Below are 7,437 nucleotides of genomic sequence, written 5' to 3' on the forward strand. Positions count from 1 at the left end.
CAGATGTCTGCTGTTGGACCAGGAGCATCTTTTAAATAGTCATAAGTCAGCATCCATTAATTCATTTGCTTTATCCTGACAGGGAATTAGCACAGCTACACGCAGAGTGGTTATAAAGTGCCACATTGATATCCATCACATAAACCCCTCATATGAAGTGAAGGGCCTTGTGCAATGGCTCTGAACCTTTGGGCACAGACTGGCTTTTTTTTAGTTTCTTTTCTAACATTTTGAAATTTGTCCCAAGGATGCACAGCTAGGCAAACTCCTTACTGAGGGCTCATAGGAAACTGTACAGATACCCAGGGGCCAGAGGTGGAAATCTGGGAATGAGGTTACTGTGAGCAACGTGACTAAGACAGTCTTGGTGGAAAGGTACTTCCTTAAACTCTCAGTTTTTGGAGGAGCAAGACCTGGCTTGTCAGTGGAATGAGTACAGGAATACGTTTTATTCTTTTTTTTTTTTTTTTTTTTAATTTTTTTATTTTTTATATAAATCTTCAGTCTTGTGTAACTTTGCACTCAGAAAATAATCTCTGCCTCTAAAGCTGAGTGTCGGAGCCTCTCACTCCTCAGCTGCATCCCAGACACCCTAGCAACATGCACTGCTGAGACTTGCATCTATGAGGTTTGCTCAGTGTGACCATATTTTGGGGTACAAAGGATGCCCTTGAAAAAGGAGGCCACTCCACTGAAAATGCAGACCTCAGCAATGCCTATGGGAGTGGGCAGCAGCTATCTAATGAACATGAACTGGGTGTCTTCACCATCCATACAGGCTTCTGTGCCATGGACAGGAATGACCTGTAGACAGGAGCATGTTAGTATCTATTTCAATACTTTGGTAGTCTGAGCTGTTTCAGTTCTACATCTTTCCTTAACCTCAAAATGAGATTAGCGCCAAACTCATGTCAAGTGTCCCACAGCTAACCTCTAAACGAATTTTTTATTGCCTTGAAGAGAAGGATTGAGCAAAATATTTATAGGCCCTGGAAGAATAGTAAAAGTTTGCAAGCATTTAGGGCTTTTACTCAATAAACCTTTATGTGCCCTTCATGCACCCATTCAGCTCTGAGAAAAAGTAAAAAATAATAATAAAAAAATTATAAAAAACACAGGAAAATAGTGCTCTGACAGTAAGTCGAAAATCTCATAAATTCCAGATAGAACCAATACCCACACATTGTAGGAACCCATCTGTAGGCAGCCTTTTGTACAAGCCCAAAAGCAGGGAGAAGAATTAAGATGGTTCATGCTTCACTTCAGATTTCTTTTTCCATTTAGGTCAAAACACACTCAAACCTATTTACACTTTTTTTTTAATCCACACCCAAGTCCTCTGTGATTCTTCTTATTTGTTTCCTTTTGGTGTTTTGTATCAATTGAAGGTTTGCTCCTTGCATCTGCATTCCCTGAGTGATAGTATCTCCTCCATTCCCACCTCCTGAGTACCTGACATCTCACTCTTCCTACCTTTGTTCTTGCACTTCTTCACCCTGCATAATGCTCACTTTCCTCTCTCACAGACTATGCCTTTATAAACCACTTCTTCCAGGGAAACCTCCGTGAGCGTTACCTCATGGCTCACGTGTGTGCTTTCAGTGTTCGCTCCCGACCCTTTTTTGGGGTTTGCTGTCCATTGTGGCTGCAAGGACCTTCTCATCTTTTTGCTTGCAAACTGCTAAGCCCGTCTGACTGGCAAATAAATAGCCAGGGTTGACATGGGTCTTGGTGCAAAGAATGGACAAAAGTTTTTCTTCCCCTGTCTCAGCAATCACATCTTTCCTTCCACTTCTGCTTTTCAGATTCCTCCATCCTCATAGCCCAGCTCACAAGCTTCTTCAGCCCGTGGCCCCATGAATTCATGCTGTAATCACATGACCAGACCATTGAAGAGCACTGCTCATATAAACAGCATAGTTTTTATTAATTACAACAAAACTAGAAGTGAAAATGTTTGTAGCTTCTCTGTTAGATAAGGAACTGATTTTCTATGAAGAATGATAAGTAACACATGCAAAAAGGTAAAAGAAACCTAAGATCCCCCCTCCACTCCCCTGCCTTCCCCAGTTATTATTGTGATTTTGTTCTGAGAGTCTTTGGAGGTTGAAACAGAACATGGGACAACACTTTGCTGGTACTTATGTGAAACACTGTCAAAGTCCAGACCAAGATGAGCAGGTAAGACAAAGTACAGAGGAAAGGAAAAATCAATGCCTCATCTTGGGAAAATTGAGCTGAGAAGCTGAGAGATGAAATGTCTCGCAGAGCAGATCTCAGGGCAGAGCTGAGAACCTAGCACAGACTGGTTTTGGTTGATCCTTTTGGCATAATTCATGCAAAATGTAGTTCATCAAGTGAATATAAAATATTCAATAGCCTGAGAAGCCTCCACTCTGTGGTGCCGGCTGTGGAAATGTTGACCCATCAATAAATTGTTTGGACAGGCTGCCCCAGACCTTGCCCATGTGTTGAAAATACGCTTTCATAATAACATGTCATTTCTAGCATAGCAGCGTTCGGGACAAGCGTACTCAGGCTGCCGGTCGTTTAAAATTGGTCTAGCTCCGAATGCAAGGAGAGCACAGTGCGTGTTTCAGAGGCCGAGGAGCGAGTACGCAGGAGAGGCTGGGTAGAGCAGCCACAGGTCCGTATTTTGCAGCTCTTCAGTGCACAACTAATTTCTGTAGTTTCACTGGCTGTGGCTTGTCTGATCCAGTTACAGTCTCAAATATGATCTGATTCCTGGGGGGATACATTTTTTTCCTGGGTAATTTCTCTACTGAGCTTTATACTCTCGTTTGTCATTTGCAGTAAATATACTGAATTTCAATTTTTATTTCTTTGCAAAAGTATGACCAAAGGCTGCGTTGGCTGAGTGTTGCACCAACATGAGTCCAGCTGGGGGCTGGGTGAAAATGCCGCCTGGTCTGGGGAGGGAGCTGAGGTCAGGCTGTGGCACAGGACCCTGCCACGCTGAAGGTGTGTTTGCAATTTGAGATTCGTTTCCTGGCCTGGTGGCAGATGTAGGTCCATTGTAAGGGAGTTTGTATGCAACTGGGCCTGTGCAATCTGCATCCTTCTCCGATGCTGAAAGGGCAGGGGGTTAAAGCAAAACTCAAGGAAGGGCAGAACTGCAATGGAGAACCCTCCCTCTGCCCCACCACTGTGCTGTGTGGTAAGCAGCCGAGGGGAAAAAAAACTTGGAAAAGGGTCCTCATCTTTTTAAATTCACTGTGATGAAAAGGTTCCTATAAAGCTGGATTAAAACTAAAACTAATGACTATGACTAGGCCTGCTCCAAACAGGAAACAGGAGCACATTTCCGACAGGAAAGACAGTGCATCACAGGACCCATCTACCAAGGGATGGGGACATTCTGCATCCCCAGCTATCTGCACGGAAAACAAGAAACCAAACAGTATGTGATTTTTCAGAAAACACCTCAGCAGTCTGGGCCTTAGAAAAGCATGTTAAAAGCCAACAAAGCCACGGCTTGCCCCAGATATCTGAACAAAGTGAGGAAATTGCTGTATAATAATACACCGGAGCTCCATGGAACCAGCGAGCTGTTCCCTCTCAAAAGTTTCACCCCAAGCAGTAACAAGCACGTGGGGGATTGCTCCAGGCCCTGTGTTCAGAGCTGTTCGGACTCCTGAAGATATTTCAAGGCACCTTAAACCCACAACTTCCACTACCAGGGAAGGATGACGGACCTTTGCAAAAGTGTGGGTTTGCAGGCACAGGCAGAGGTTGCCCAGGGAAGCCAAGGTCAGTGCCGACCACTCCAGCAGTACGGGGACTTCTTCCCAAGGCACTGGGAGGTCATTTTCCACCCAAGTAACACTAAACAATGAAACGGTAGTGAGGAAAGAAACACTGCAATGGGAGACACAGGGTGAAAGAAGTAAAAAAGAGCAGCAAGTAATTGGAAGCAGAAGTACAGAGACGAGGAAATTCAGTGAAAGTTGTGTCTCTCCTGCTTGCTCCTTCCAGACACAGCAAAGTGATGTCTGAAAAGTGATGAATCAGGGACCACAGGCAAGGACAGGAGCAACAAGGCTCAATTGTGTGACCTGAGGCATGGATGGGAAAGTAGAGCAGAGAGAGGGAAAGCAGAGAAAACTGTCAGATTTCTGTGGGCATTACCATGCTGTGTGTGCTCTTCATAAAACATTTATTGCAGAGGATGCCTCATTCCTTTGATTTGGGATTCAGAACCTCGACCAGATTTAGACCAGGCATTTTCTTTCTCTCTTTTCCTTTGTCCTCCATCTAATTTTAATATAAATTAGGAAGAAATGTATACCCCCACCCCCCCACCCTCCCACCCCTCATATTAGCCTACAGACAGCAGATAAAGAACTGTATCACGCATACCCAGGGCCCTAGAATTTGAGTTTCTCCCTGATCTTAACAGCTTAATTTGAACAGCGATTAAAAAATAAATGAACCCTTTGCTCATCACAACAGCATTAACATGTGAGCATGAAGAAGCGCTTATTTATCTTGGCAAGACCCAGAGCTGGAATAAATGATTCCAGCTGAAGATAGAATTATGTCTCTCTCCCAGATAAATTTGGGGCCAAATATGTACTCCCCTTACTGCAGTAAATGTCACTTTCCTGATCCTAACCCATCAGTTCCAGCGTATATTGATGCAATCCACCGCAACAGCAAAATCACTACTGCTGTAATATTGCTCCCATAAAGCACTGGATGGAGGCCTGATCGACTGCATCGGACAACAATTACCTCAAATCAAATTCTCGCTTTCTGGACAGTGGTGTAAATGGGGAGTATCTTCATAGCAGATCAATGCAGCCACAGCAGAGGCGTCAGGGAGGAGGGGGCTCTATGCAGAGAGGTTGTGCTCATTTCCATTTTTGTCCAGGGAAGCACGAAACACTTCTGCTGCTCCCCAATAACTGTGCTCAAGGAGAAGCACCCGTGCACCCAGCAATTATAAACCTCAAAAGATAATTGGGGGCCAGACAGCCCTAACAGAAGTAGCTGGGGCTGGCATCCCTGCGCGTGGTGTGCCTTGCCTGGAGCACAGAGTGTTTGGCCAAGTCCCAGAGGCAGTCAAGTGAAAGGGTCTCACCTGCTACCTGCAATCAATCCTTGCCTACAGTGTCAAGCCGCCCTCACCGGGGGTCACTCGGCAAGGCTGAGCCATTGCTCTGTCTTTGTCAGCGGGGATCGGTTCAATGCTTCCTGTAAGGGTCAGTGGCAAAGGCTGGCAGTAATTTTCAGCTAGGTATGTGGAAGGGGGGGATGCAGCCCGAGGCACTACTGGCTTCAATAAATACTTAAGGAATTTAACAACCCAGTGCCGACCCTGTGTCAGTGGATGATGATGATGATGTGATGGAGCTCACGCTCAGCGCTGCAGAGCTCTGTCATTAAACATCTCTGCGGCAGGGCAGCTGCGCCACGCGGGCAAGCTGATACACAAACGGTGTGCCTCATCTATCGCATTTCTCCAGACAATCAGGATCAGCACCCACTAATACCATCAGTATCCTGGATGTACAACACTGAGCTGACTCATGTCAATGGAAAAAAGAGGCCGGTGGTAATGTTCTGGCCAAAATTGCTCCACATCACAATACAGGCATTACTCATGCTGGGTCACTTCTTAAATATAGTACAATCATGCAATATGCCTAGGCCTACAGGGTAAGCAAGGGCTCCTTTGTATTTTTTTAAACCCGGGAATTAGATTTTTAAAATTTTTTGGGGTTTTTTTTGTAGCCTTAAAGGGTTAGAGATTTCAATAGAGGTTTCCATTTTGCAGAAGGAATGCACAATAACTACAGGAAGAAAAAGGAGATTTTCTGGGCATAGAGCCAAACCAAGGCACAGGTCACCTGGCTGCTATAATCTTCTGTGCCATAGACTCCCCATCTGCCTCCTGGCAAGTCATTTATTCTACCCTCATCCTTTGTGCTGCAGCTGTAAGTGGGGATAATAACACATCTCTACATCACAGGGCAAATGTGAGGATAAGCATGGTGGTATCAGTGCAACTATTGCATAATGTGTTGGTGGGCCAGAGGGATTACTGTCCCTTAGCACTCCCTGTGAGCTGACCAGCCCTCTGAGTGATCATCTCTCTGGTCATTTGTCCCTTGCAAAGACTAAGCTGAAACTTCAGCATTTTCTGTCGCAGGTTTTACACACACCAAGACATTCCGCACAGTGATTGGATTGCAACAAGTTACAAGTCTCCACCGAAAGTAAGAGATCAGCCCTGCAGGAGATGATGGGGTTCAGCAACATTAAATGATGTGTTTCTCGAGCAGGCAAATAAAGAGGGATAGGCTAAAGTGAGCAGGGAAATTCTGTGTACCAGCACCCGCTGCTTCTGATGAGGTTTCTACCACCTTAGATCTGCCAGCAAAGCTGGTTGTGGGAAGGCGTTTGGACTCCTTTCAGTTCAAATGGGTCAAGTTAACAAAAATCTTTGATCTTGGCAGCATGAACAAGTGCAATTTAGATCGAAATGGGCCTGGGAGTGAGACAGGAGTAGGTCAGTGACCAGACTAAACTATTGCTGGTGACAGCTGCTGGTGTGAGCTGGGAATTCCTAGGAAGAATGGTGGAAGCTTTCCCAGGAACTTCCACCAAGGTTTCCAGGATGCACATCTGCCCTTAGACGCAGCACTGCTTCTGAAGCAGCTTTCTCTCTGCAGGCAAGCTGTACTGCTTGTGAATCCCCCATCCTGTAGGCCAAAGCAAAAGGAAGAATAGGGATGAGAGTTGTCTATTGGTAAGTATGACTTGAAGATGATATAAGCCAGCGCAACACACAAGCTGACGAGGCCAGAAGCAATGGTAAATTACAAAGATTTTTTGGCTTGTCTATACTAATTTACTAAATGAAGCTAAACCCATTTAAACAAGGCTTAAACCATTTTAAGTGTGTTGAGCTGGCACCAAAGTAGCTTGATCCACTTTACATTGATTTAATTACACCACTGCGATTTATAGACCATGTTGTTGCCTCTTATAGCCTTAGCTTTCCTCAGCTTCACCTCTGAATTGGGTTCATAAGGGAAGAGGTCTCCAAAATATTCATTTTTAATGTAAATTTGGAATGCATTTAATTATGGATGCCATGGGACTGGGCAACCAGCATCCCCCCTCAGGCATCCCACACTATAGAGATTAGCTCTTTAATGCTACATTGAGAATCTTTCCATCTGCTCCTCACAGTGCCGATAGCATCACCTCAAAAACACCCAATCTGAACCCAAAAGTGAAGAAGAAATGAAATTTGCACATGGTTCAGGAGATTCAATAATTCACGATATTTCATTAGACAACATCTCCATTAGGAGTCTGACATTTATATTCATGGTTGAGCAGAGGGATAACTTATGAGTTATCTCTTCTGTCTTTTTGAGTGAAGATTAATGTCATAAACGCTCA

The sequence above is a fragment of the Falco rusticolus genome, chromosome 10 (assembly GCF_015220075.1).
Source record: "Falco rusticolus isolate bFalRus1 chromosome 10, bFalRus1.pri, whole genome shotgun sequence".
Lineage (NCBI taxonomy): Eukaryota > Metazoa > Chordata > Aves > Falconiformes > Falconidae > Falco > Falco rusticolus.